General features: G+C 42.4%; 1 non-coding gene across 1 annotated transcript; it reads right to left on the reverse strand.

Annotated features, from left to right (window-relative positions):
* Positions 1-12,712: 12,712 nt before the first annotated feature.
* LOC112438056 (U6 spliceosomal RNA) lies at positions 12,713-12,819 on the reverse strand. Its single transcript, XR_003026554.1, has one exon. It is a non-coding gene; the product is annotated as a U6 spliceosomal RNA (small nuclear RNA).
* Positions 12,820-13,388: the final 569 nt, after the last annotated feature.

The following is a 13,388-nucleotide window of genomic DNA, read 5'->3' on the forward strand; positions in this document are numbered from 1 at the left end:
TGATAGGTGAATGATGGTATCTCAATATTTTAATCTGTGTAATATAGATTTCCAATGGTATTAACTTTGCTCTGTCACCCAAGCTGAAGTACTGTGGTCACTGCACCCCAGGTCACTGCATCCTGTCTCCCGAGTAGCTGGGACTACAAGCGTGCACCACCACACCCAGCTATTTTTTTTTTTCTGTAGAGATGGGGTTCTGCCATATTGGCCAGGCTGGTCTCAAACCCCTGGCCTCAAGGGATCCTCCTGTTTCTACCTCCCATACTGCTGGGATTATAGGCATGAGCCACTGTACCTGGTAGCAATTAACTACTTTTTCTTCTTCCTTTTTTTAAAGCGAAATCAAGTTTATTAAGAAAGTAAAGGAATAAAGGAATGGCTACTCCATAGGCAGGGTAGCCTCGAGGGCTGCTGGTTGGTTATTTTTATGGTTATTTCTTGATCATATGCTAAATAAGAGGTGAATTATTCATGAGTTTTCCGGGAAAGGGGCAGGCAATTCCTGGAACCGAGGATTACTCCTCTTTTTAGACCATATAGGGTAACTTTTGGATGTTGCCATGGCATTTGTAAACTGTCATGGTGTTGGTGGGAGTGTCTTTTAGCATGCTAATATATTATAATTTGCATATAATGAGCAGTGAGGATGACCAGAGGCCACTTTCATCCCCCTCTTGCTTTTGGTGGGTTTCAGCTAGTTCTTTACCACATCCTGTTTATCAGCCACTCTTTGTGGCCTGTATCTTGTGCCAACCTCCTATCATCCTGTGACTAAGAATGTCTAACCTCCTGGGAATGCGGCCCAGCAGGTCTCAGCCTCATTTTACCCACCCCCTATTCAAGATGGAGTCGCCCTGGTTGGAACCCCCTCCATTTTACAAGGCGATTTTTTTTTTTTTTTTTTTTTGAGACAGAGTTTCACTCTTGTTGCCCAGGCTGGAGTGCAATGGCCCGATCTCACCTCACTGCAACCTCCACCTCCCAGGTTCAAGTGATTCTCCTGCCTCAGCCTCCCGAGTAGCTGGGATTACAGGCATGTGCCACCACGCCCAGCTAATTTTGTATTTTTAGTAGAGATGGGGTTTCTCTATGTTGGTCAGGCTGGTCTTGAACTCCCCACCTCAGGTGTCCCACCTGCCTTGGCCTCCCAAAGTGCTGGGATTACAGGTGTGAGCCACTGCGCTCAGCCATTGCAAGGGGATTCTTAATCCTAAGGGTTGCAGAGGGACGAAGATACATCTTCTGCAGCTTCTTTAGGCTGAATAGGGGCCATGATATTCCTGCTTAACTATTAGGGTCTCTCGTATCCAGGGTAGAGAGGCGCTCAGTCAGACAGCATTGGTATGCTGAGGGCCATTCATAACTCCAAAATTTCAACATAAGGTGATATCCAAAGTCAACCAATTGGTGCTGCAGTCTATTTCCTTTGGGTCAGGGTTCTCTCCAGTATTGTCCCTTTGAGGTTTGCTAGGAAGAGGTTACTGGAAAGGGATTCTGATCTAGACTCCAAAGGAGGGTTCCTGGATCTGGTGCAAGAAAGAATTCAGGGTGAGTCCACAGAGGAAAACGAAAGCAAGTTTATTAAGAAAGTAAAGGAGGCAGGGTGCAGTGGTTCACATCTGTAATCCCAGCACTTTGGGAGGCTGAGGTGGGCAGATCATAAGGTCAAGAGATCAAGACCATCCTGGCCAACATGATGAAACCCCGTCTCCACTAAAAATACAAAAATTAGCTGGGCATGGTGGCGCACGCTTGTAGTCCCAGCTACTCGGGAGGCTGAGGCAGGAGAATCGCTTGAGCCCGGGAGGTGGAGGTTGCAGTGAGCCAAGATCTTGCCATTGCACTCCAGCCTGGTGACAGAGCGAGAGTCCGTTTAAAAAAAAAAAAAAAGAGAAAAAAGTAAAAAGAAAATGGCTACTCCGTAGGCAGAGCAGCCATGATTAACTTCATAATGCCTTTTGGTCATTCCTATTTTAACTCCTGTGGATTGCAAGTTCGTGTCTTTTGTCCATTTTAAAAACGGGAGTAGGGTGTTGTCCTCTTCATATTGATGGAGAAGAAATTTTAGATCTTATGTTCTTCATTATATGACAAATAGTGTTTTTTGAATTTTAATTTTGTTTGTGGTGCTTCCTGATACACAGAAGGTAGGCAGATGACTATAGTCAAGTATATCAGTTTTTCTTTTTTGAGTCTTTCCTTTTGTCTTTTTCTCCTCTTGCTTGAAAAGTCAAGCAATATTCTCTTGATATCAGAAAAAATATTAATCTATATTTTATCCTAGTTTTTCATGGCTTCATTAAAATAATAGCTCTTTGATTGATTTGAAATTTATTTTATTTTACTTTATTATTATTATTTTTGAGACAGAGTCTTGCTCTGTCGCCCAGGCTGGAGTGCAGTGGCATGATCTCAGCTCACTGCAACCTCTGCCTCCTGGGTTCAAGTGATTCTCCTGCCTCAGCCTCCCATGTAGCTGAGACTACATGTGTGCGCCACTATGCCCAGCTAATTTTTTGTATTTTTTGTAGAGATGGGGTTTTGCCAGGTTGGCCAGGCTGGTCTCAGACTCCTGGCCTCAAGTGATCTGCCCGCCTTGACCTCCCAAAGTGCTGGGATTAGAGGCGTGAGTCACCACGCCCGGTTGAAATTTATTTTGATACATGGTATGAAACGCTCAACTTTTTCCTGCCCCAAATTGTTAACGAATTGTTCCTGCATTATTTATTGAGCACCCCACAAAATTCCCCAGTAATTAATTTTTTTTTTTTTTTTTTTTTTGAGATGGAGCCTTGCTCTTTCGCCCAGGCAGGACTGCAGTGGCACGATCTTGGCTCACTGCAAGCTCCGCCTCCCAGGTTCACACCATTCTCCTGCCTCAGCCTCCTGAGTAGCTGGGACTACAGGCGCCCCCACCGCACCCGGCTAATTTTTTGTATTTTTACTAGAGACAGGGTTTCACCGTGTTAGCCAGGATGGTCTCGATCTCCTGACCTTGTGATCCGCCCACCTCGGCCTCCCAAAGTGCTGGGATTACAGGCGTAAGCCACCGCACCCGGCTTAATTAATTAATTATTTTAGACGGAGTCTCCCTTTGTTGCCCATGCTGGAGTGCAGTGGCACGATCTTGGCTCACTGCCACCTCTGCCTCCCGAGTTCAAGCGATTCTCCTGCCTCAGCCTCCAGAGTAGCTGGATTACAAGTGCGTGCCACCATACTCGGCTAATTTTTGTATTTTTAGTAGAGACAGGGTTTCACCATTTTGGCCAGGCTGGTCTTGAACTCCTGACCTCAAGTGATCTGCTTTCCTCGGTCTCCCAAAGTGCTGGGATTACAGGCATAAGCCACCGCGCCTGGCTGAAATTCTCCATTAATTTAAGTGCCACTTTAATCAATACTAAATTCCTGTGTAGACTCCGGATGGTTTTCAGGCTTATTCTTTCATAGCTATGTCTATTCTTTGACACTGCTTTAATTATTATAATTTTACAACCCATTTTATATCTGGTAGATGAAATCCATTATTTATATTTTTGAAAATTTTCTTTATTATTTAACCTCTTTTATTTTCCATTCAAACTTTAGACTGATATTTTTAACTTGTAGAAACTTTGTAGCCAGGGCGTTTTTTGCTTTTTTTTTCAAGATGGAATTTCGCTCTTGTTGCACAGTCTGGAGTGCAATGGTGTGACCTCTGCCTCCCAAGTTCAAGCGATTCTCCCGCTTCAGCCTCCTGAGTAGCTGGGATTACAGACGTGTGCCACCACACCTGGCTGATTTTGTATTTTTAGTAGAGATGGGGTTTCTCCATGTTGGTCAGGTTGATCTCGAACTCCTGACCTCAGAGATCTGCCCACCTTGGCTTCCCAAAGTGCTGGGATTACAGGTGTGAACCACTGCGCTTGGCCTTTTTTTTTTTTTTTTTTTTTTAGTTGGAGTCTCACTGTTGTCACCCAGGCTGGAGTGCAATGTCCAGCTCTCAACTCACTGCAACCTCCGTCCCCAGGTTCAAGTGATTCTCCTCCCTCATCCTCCCAAGTAGCTGGGATTACAGGTGCCCGCCACCTAATTTTTGTATTTTTAGTAGAGATGGGGTTTCGCTATGTTGGCCAGGCTGGTCTCGAACTCCTGACTTCAGGTGATCCACCCGCCTCGGCCTCCCAAAGTGCTGGGATTACAGGTGTGATCCACTGCGTCCGGCCCTAGCCAGGTTTGAATTGCAATTCCATTAAACTTTCATATGACTTTAAGCAGAAATAATCCATTTGAAATATTGTTTTCTTATCCTTGAATATGGTATGTTCTCTAACTGTGCAGATCTTTTTTTATATTCTCCACAAAGTTTTGTCACTACTTCAAATACTTCTGCATATATCTTTTTTTTTTTTTTTTGAGATGGAGTTTCACTTGTCTCCCAGGGTGGAGTGCAATGGCGCGATCTCGGCTCACTGCAACCTCCTCCTCCCAGGTTCAAGGGATTTTTCTGCCTCAGCCTCCTGAGTAGCTGCAACTACAGGTGCCCGTCACCACGTCCTGCTAGTTTTTTGTATTTTTAGTAGAGATGAGGTTTCACCATGTTGGCCAGGCTGGTCTCAAACTCCTGACCTTAGGTGATCCGCCTGCCTTGGCCTCCCAAAGTGCTGGGATTACAGGCATGAGCCATCACACCTGGCCCTGCATATATCTTAAACATTTTATTTGTAGGTTAAAAAAATCAATCAATCAATCAATCAATCAATCATTTATCAATCTATCATCTGTCAACTGGGATCATCTCCCAGGGGACATTTGACAATTTCTGGACATATTTTTAGTTGTCACAACTGGAAACTAGCTATTGGCATCTGTTGGGTAGAGGCCAGGGATGCTGCTGTACATTGTACAATGCCCAGGGCAGCCCCTACACACAAAAATTATTAGTGTCAGATGTCAGTAGTGCTTACATTAAGCAACTGTCATCTAGCCGGGTGTGGTGGCTCATGCCTGTAATCCCAGCACTTTGGGAGGCTGAGGTGGGTGGATCATGAGGTCAGGAGTTTGAGGCCAGTCTGGCCAACATTGTGAAACCTTGTCTCTACTAAAAATACAAAAAATTAGCTGGGTGTGCTGGTGTGTGCCTGTAATCCAAGCTACTTGGGAGGCTGAGGCAGGAGAATCGTGTGAACCTGGGAGGCGGAGGCTGCAGTGAGCCGAGATCATGCCATTGCACTCCAGCCGACAGTGTGAGACTCCGTCTCAAAAAAAAAAAGAAAAAGGAAAAAAAAAAAGAAACTGTCATCTATCTATATTGTGAGTGAAGTCTTTTCCTCACGGATTGTCCTACTGACATAGCAGTATCTTGGTCAGTAACAGAGGAGATCTGTTAAGCATGTGAGGGGTTGGTCCATGTTCTCTAGGTGTTTGTTCCAAGCCCTGGGAGGAGCAGCCTCCTTTGAGAGGCAGCATCCCTTGACTTCCACAGAGCCCAAGAACACGATGGTGTGTGGCCCTTGACCGTGGCTCCGCCTCTTACAGGTCTCTTAGAGAGACTAGGTGTCCCAGAGGAGGTGTCTTCTGGGGAGAGACCAAGAAGGCCTGAAAGAAAATCCATGATTCCATTTAAATAAATGTCAAGAACTGGCAAAACTCACATCTGGTGATGGAAATCAGAGGTGTGGTTGCTGGGGTTGGGGAGAGGATTGAGTGGAAAGGCTGCAAGGGAAGTTTTGGGGATTATTTCTGGCACAATGAGCCTGGGTGATGGAGAGTGTTTTTCCCCAGGACTTTTTATTCTTTAAACAAGGCACAATTATAGCTGCAGTAACCCCCCTCTTTTTTTTTTGAGACAGGGTCTTGCCCTGTTGCCCAGGCTGTAGTGCAGTGGTGCAATCACAGTTCACTACAGCGTCAGTCTCCTGGGCTCAAGTGACCCTTCTGCCTTAGCCTGAGTAGCTGGGACTACAGGCATGTGCCACCACGCTTGGCTAATTTTTTTACTATTATTTATTTTTGGTAAAGACAGCGTCTCACTATGTCGCCCAGGCTGGTCTCCAACTCCTGGGCTCAAGTGATCCTCCTGCCTTGGCCTCCCAAAGTGCTGGGATTAATTACAGTTGTGAGCCACTGTGCCCGGCCATCAGAAGCCCCTTGATATCCTGCTCTGGCCCCAGCTCATTCCCCCTTCTGTCTCCCCAGAGGCAGCCAATGTCCAGAAATTGATAAGTTATCTTTCACATCCATGTTTTTGTATTTTTTCAAGCAGCGTAGTTTGGTGTGTTTTTTTTTTCAATTTTTTTATTGCAGTAAAATATACGTAACATAAAATTTACCATCTTAACCATTTTAGTATATTAAGTACATTGATTAATTTAATTACTCACCTAATTAAGTAATTAAATAATTTGGTATATGAAGTCCATTTAGCATATTAAGTACAGCGATATTAAGTATATTCATATTGCTGTGCAACCATTACCACCATCCACCTCCGGAAGTCCTTTCATCTTGCAAAACTGAAACTCAGTACTCATTAAGCAATGACACCTCCATTCCCCCAGCTCCTGACAACCACCATTCTACTTTCTGTTTTTATGAATTTTGCTATTCTAGAGACTTCATGTAAGTGGAATCATATAGTATTTGTCTTTTTGTGTTTGGTTTATTTCACTTAGCTTAATGTCCTCAAGATTTACCCATATTGTAGCATGTGTCAGAATTTCTTTCCTTTTTAAGGCTGGATAATATTCCATTTTTGTGTGTGTATGTAGATACACACACACCACACACACACATACATATGCACACATACATACGGTACCACATTTTGTTTATCCATTCTTTCATCAGTGGACACTCGGGTTTCTTCTACCTTTTGGCTATTGTGAATAATGCTGCTGTGAACATGGGTGTACAAATATCTCTTTGGGACACGGCTTTGAATTCTTCTGGGTGTATATCCAGAAGTCTAATTGCTAGATCATACGGTAATTTTATGCAGAACTGCCATATTGTTTTCTACAGTGGCTGTATCATTTTACATTCCTACCAACAGTGTGCAAAAGCTCTGATTTCTCTGTATCCTTACCGACACTTGTTTTCTCTCTCTCTCTCTCTTTTTTCTTTTTTTGAGACGGAGTCTTGCTCTGTTGGCCAGGCTGGAGTGCAATGACATGATCTTGGCTCACTGCAACCTCTGCCTCCCAGGTTCGAAATTTCAAGTGATTCTCCTGCCTCAGCTTCCCGAGTAGCTGGGATTACAGGCACACACCACCATGCCTGGCTAAATTTTGTATTTTTAGTAGAGACGGGGTTTCACCATATTGGCCAGGCTGGTCTTGAACCCCTGACCTCAGGTGAAGTGCTGGGATTACAAGTGTGAGCCACTGCGCCTGGCCTCTCTCCCCTTTATTAATAGTAGCCATCCTAATGGGTGTGAGGTGGTATCTCGTGTTTTCAATTTGCACTTCCCTAATGATTAGTGATGTTGAGCATCTTTTCATAGGCTTATTGGCCATTTGTATATCTTCTTTGGACAAATGTCTACTCAAGTCCTTTGTCTGTTTTTGATTTGGGTTGTGTGTTTTTGTTGCTTACTGAGTAGTGTGTTTTTAAACATTACGCTTAAAGTATCACATTGTGCATACTTTTTCTGCATTTTCTTTTTCACTTAATATTCTTTTTAAATTTTTTTCAAGACAGTGTCTCGCTCTGTCATCCAGGCTGGAGTGCAGTGGTGCGATCTTGGCTCACTGCAACCTTCGCTTCCTGGGTTCAAGTGATTCTCCTGCCTCAGCCTCCCAAGTAGCTGGGATTATAGGTGCCCGCCACCATGCCAGGCTAATATTTGTATTTTTAGTAGAGTTGAGGTTTCCCCATGCTGGCCAGGCTGGTCTTGAGCTCCTGACCTCAAGGGATCTGCCCACCTCGGCCTCCCAAAGTGCTGGGATTACAGGTGTGAGCCACCACACCCAGATCCACTTAATATTCTTTACTTAATTTATTTTAACTGCTGTATAATACTCTACTGTGTTGCGTACTTCTCTTCTCCAATCTTCTGTTATTGGACATTTAGGTGGTTTCCAATTGTTCAGTATGACACTGCTTCAGTGAACATCACTACTTGTTTGTGTATATTTATTTTTTATACAGTCATAATATTGTTTTTCAGTTGGTTCTCTTGTGTTCTCTAGAAAGACAATATTATCACAAACTGAAAATAATACTTTTGTTGCTTTCTTTCCTGTAGTTATGATTCACATCTATTTCTGGTCTGGTACATTGCTTAGAAATTTCAGAACAGTAGTAAACAGCAGTGGGAACAGTGACTATCCTTGTTTTGTTCTTGACATTAATGAAGTTGCCTCCTGAATTTCACTGTTAAGGATGACTTTGGCATTTGGTTTGAAATGTTAATTTTTATTTATCATCTTGAGGTATTATTTTTCATTTGAATTTATTAAATGAATTTTATAGACTAATTTAAATATTATTATAGTTTTTTCCTTCTACAAATTGTTATAGTAATAGACTTCTAATATTGAAACAACCTTGGAGTTTTTTGATGTATTATTCTCCCAGTCTATTGCAGGATTATGTTTGCTTGTATCTTTTTAGTATTTTTGTATGTATAACATATTAAGTGTGATTGGCCTGTTTTTGTTGTTGTTGACTATCTTTTAAGTCACAGTTACAAGGTTTTGTCTTTCCTAATAGGACATTATTGAGATATCATTTATATAAACTACACAAACCTTAAGTGTACAGCTTGATGAATTCTGACAAATATATATACCTCAGTCACCATCATCCAGATCAAGATATAGCACATTTTCATGGTCCCAGAACATTTCTTCATGGCCCCTCCAGTCAATCTTCGATCCACACCCCAGCAACCACTTCCCTGATTTCTATCACCAGAGATTAGTTTGGTCTGTCCTGTCCTTGAACTTGTCCTATATATGATCATATAGTTTGTATTCCTCAGTATCTGGTTTCTTTCATTCAACATAAAGTTTTTATTAAAAAATTAAAAAAAGTTTTTTAAATTTGTTTTTTGGAGATGGAGTCTTGCTATGTTGCCCAACCTGGAGTGCAGTGGCTATTCACAGATGTGATCATAACTCACTGCAGCCTCAAACTTCTGGGCTTAAGTGATCCTCCAGCCTCAGCCTCCTGAGTAGTTGGGACTACACGGTGCCTGGCTGCATCATGTTTTTGAGATTCATCCAAAATATTATATCAATTGTTTTGCTAGCTTTGTAAAATGAACTGATAAGATTTACATCTTTTGGCCGGGCATGGTGGCTCATGCCTGTAATCCCAGCATTTTGGGAGTCTGAGGCAGGAGGATTGTTTGAGCCCAGGAGATGGAGGCTGTAGTGAGCTATGATGGTGCCATTGCACTCCAGCCTGGGTGACAGGGTGAGACCCTGTTTCAAAAAAAAAAGATTTACATCTTTTTCTTTTCATGCCCTGAAAGAGCTAATGTTACAAAATTTATTTGTTTTGTGAAAGGTGAGGTAACTCACCTGTGAAATCATCTGAGGCTATAACCATTTTAGGAGGCAATATTTTAAGAACTTTCTTTAAACTTCTCCTTTATTATTGTTCTATTCAGATAGTCTAGTTTTTGTTGAAGCAATTTTTGAAGCAATTTTTTAATGTTATGTTTTCCCAGAAAATAATCCATTTCATTGCAGTTTTGAAATTATAAGCATATAATTGTAGGTAGAGTCCTCTTAGAGTTTTAAAACCTATAGTTTCCCTTTTGGCATTTATAACATTTATTTGTGTTTTTTCCTTTTTCTTTTTTCTTTTCTTTTTTTTTTTTTTGAGACAAAGTCTTGCTCTGTCACCCAGGCTGGAGTGCAGTGGTGCAATGTCAGCTTACTGCAATCTCTACCTCCTGGGTTCAAGAGATTCTCTGCCTCAGCCTCCCAAGTAGCTGGGACTGTAAGTGCACCACCATGCCTGGCTAAGTGTTGTATTTTTTGTAGAGATAGAGTTTCGCCATGTTGGCCAGGCTGGTCTGGAACTCCTGGGCTCAAGTGATCCACCCGCCTCGTCCTCCCAAAGTGCTGGGATTACAGATGTGAGCCACCGTACCTGGCCCAAGTTAACTTTAATGGCAAAGTTGGAGAATACAAGATAACTTGTGATTTGCATGTGGCCAGACTGCATAGAAAAGGACCTCTGGCAGCATCTGTAACAAAGTGGACTGGTGTGATGTCAAAGAAATAGACATTCCTATAATGAAAGAATGTCATGTAGAAATGTAGCATCCTAATTTTTAAAGTATTTTAGATTTGGTTGGGAGAAGAATCTGTCACTTACAAAATAAGGAGGAGGAAAAAATAAACAATTTAGCTTTTTTTTTTTTTTTTTGGAGCTATACGGTTTACGAAGTGCTGTGGCCTATATGTGATAAACTATCTAAATTTGTCTTTTTTTCTCAGAACAATACGAACATATCAATTAATCTTAACAATATTGCAAGTGAGGCATTATGACTCCCATATTGCAGACAAGAATGAGGCTCAGAGAGGTTAAGCAAATTGTCCAAGTTCATAGAATTTGCAGGTGGCAGAGGTGGGATTTACATGGCGGTCTCTGATTCTCTTGGCCTGTCCCTTATCATCACCACGAGGTCACAAGATGGTTGAAGAAGGAAGAAGGAGAAAGGGTGGAAAACAAAGGGCAAAAAAGAATGTGTACCAGCCCTGCCTTTTGTGACATCTCTCTGAAGTCTACCCAGCAGCCTCTTCTTAAGTATCATTTGCCAGACTATGCTATGTGGCCACCTCTCTTGGCAGAGGAAGCTGGGAAATGTGGCGTTTTAATTGGACTGCTTCCTTGGGTGAAACCAAAGCTCTGTTAGGAAGAAAGATTTGAGTTGGCAGCCAGGAGTCTCTGTGAAAGCCAGGAACAAAAGCAGCTAAGGTATCCCTTTCTTTGGCTAGCTAGAAGCTGTTCACATGGATAGCCTTTTTTTTCCCCCCTTGGCTTTGGATAATGTGGATTATTTTCATGCAGTAGAACCAAATTTTCAATATAGTGCATGCATTTAATATTTCAATATGGCGAGTTCATTGGCTTTTTCTGTCTTCAGACAAGATTTTTATGATGGTCCCAAATCCTGTTAAGATTTGATCTGAGTTGTTTTGCTAAATAGCACTCAGTGTTTTAAGCTCCCTGAAAGTGGTTACCCATGGTTTTCTAGGCTTTTCTTTCTGTGCCCTCTTCCCCAGGACCATTTCCCCTCTGTCCTCTTCCCCACTTCCCATTCTCCTTCTCCACCAGTTCAATTGCTGTCAACTCTTACTGAAATCTCAGCTCATGCAATTCCAGAGAGAATCTCTAGTTCAACGAGTTGGGGTTGCAGACAGGGAAACTGAGGCCCAGAAAGTCAGGGTGATCTCTGGCAAGGACTAATGCCCTCTGGCTCTCCTCAGTCTTCTTGAAGGAAGGTCAGTGATTCTTACTCCCAGGAGGAAAGACAGAGAGCGAAGGCCCTGAAGTAGGAAAGAGACTAGGGGCATTAAAGGAAACAAAAGGGGGCTGGCATGGCTGCAGCACAGGGAGTGAGGAGGAGATTGGCTTGAGCCAAAGCTAGAAGGGTCCTCAGGACCACGGGAAGCCAAGGCATGCAGGTGATGCTGAGGATATGGGGTGTATTGGCTTCTGAAGGGTATCAGCTGGGAAATAGTGTAATTTAGCTTAAAATCTTAAAGGGTCCTTATGCCTGCTTCATAGAGACATATTGGGGAGGGCAAGAACACAAAAGAGGAGAAGAGTGAGGGCTACTACAGTTGTCCTGGTGAGAGATAATGGAGGCTTGAACTAACGTAGAGGCAGTTGGGTTGGAGGGATGAGTGGATGGACGTAGAGTATATTGTCAGGCTTTGATGACAGATTTGGGGATGGGAGTATGGGAGAGGGGAAAGGGAAAGAATCCTAGGGTTCTGTCTTGTGCAAATAAGCAGATGAAAGAGCCCTTCATGGAATTAGGGAGCACTGGGGGAGGAAAATATTGGAGTGGAAGATCCAAAATTCACTTTTGTGCTGAAATTTCCGTGATACATTCTTATGGAGATGTCAGTAAGGTAGCTAGATGTATATCATGAACCAGATTTTTCTGTTTTATTTCTAATTGGCTATTGTTATATATAGGAAAACTGTTGCTTCACACAAATAGATACTTTTTTTTTTTGAGATGATCTCACTCTGTTGCTGAGGCTGGAGTGCAGTGGTGGGAAGATGGCTCACTGCAGCCTCAACCTCCTGGGCTTAAGTGATCCTTAAACCTCAGCCTCTCTATTAGCCTGGACTATAGGCATGCACCACCATATCTGGTTGATTTAAAAAAATTATTTATTTTTTTCTGTAGAGACGGGTCTCGGTATGTTGCCCAAGCTGGTCTCAAACTCCTGCGTTCAAGCAATCCTCCTACTTCAGTCTTCCGAAGTGTTGGGATTATAGGCATGAACCATTGAGTCCAGCTGCAAATCTACTTTGTATTAGACCATTTTACTGGCCTCTCTTGTTAGTTTGAATAGCTTTTCTGTGATTTTTTTGGTGTTCTCATATGTAATTATATTGCCTGCTAATAATGATAAATGTGTTTCTTCCTTTCCAACCATTTTACCCCTTATTATTTTTCTTGTTTTATCACATTAGCTATAGTAGAGGTCCTTTTACAGTTAGCTTTTTAAATGTATATAATTTTTTCTTAAAAAATATGGAATGCTTCATGAATTTGCATGTCATCATTGTGTAGGGGCCGCGCTAATCTTCTCTGTACTGTTCTAATTTTAGTATATGTGCTGCCAAAGCGAGCACTACAGTTAGTTTTAATGGTAAACATAATATTGATATTTGACCAGCTAAGAGGAAGATGATTTTGAGACAAAGCTTCGAGGCAGTATATACAGCTCAAATTATGACAGAAGCTTAGATGTGGTGTGATAATACATTTGAATAAGGTGGTGTCTTAGTTCTTGCTGCTGTAACACAATGCCACAGACTGGGTAATTTATATTGAGCAGAAGTTTATTGGCTCATGATTCTGGAGGCCGAGAAATCCAAGATCAAGGGGCTGGCATCTGACGAGGGCCTTTTTGCTATGTCATCTTATGATGGGAGGGCAAAGAGAGGGCGAGAGAGTGAGCAAATGGTCAAACTCACAGCCTCAAACCCTTAAATTCATTCATGGAGGTGAAGCCTTCATGACTAAACACCTCCCATGAGGCCCCGCCTCCTAACAGGCCCCACCTCCTGACACTGTTGCATTGAGGATTCTGTTTCCAACACATGCTTTTCGGGAGACACAGTCAAACCATAGCAGGTGATAACCGAAGACATAAAAAGGGATATAAATACCAACTCTCTTACCCTCATACTCATAGCCA

The sequence above is a fragment of the Pan paniscus genome, chromosome 21 (assembly GCF_029289425.2).
Source record: "Pan paniscus chromosome 21, NHGRI_mPanPan1-v2.0_pri, whole genome shotgun sequence".
Taxonomy (NCBI): domain Eukaryota; kingdom Metazoa; phylum Chordata; class Mammalia; order Primates; family Hominidae; genus Pan; species Pan paniscus.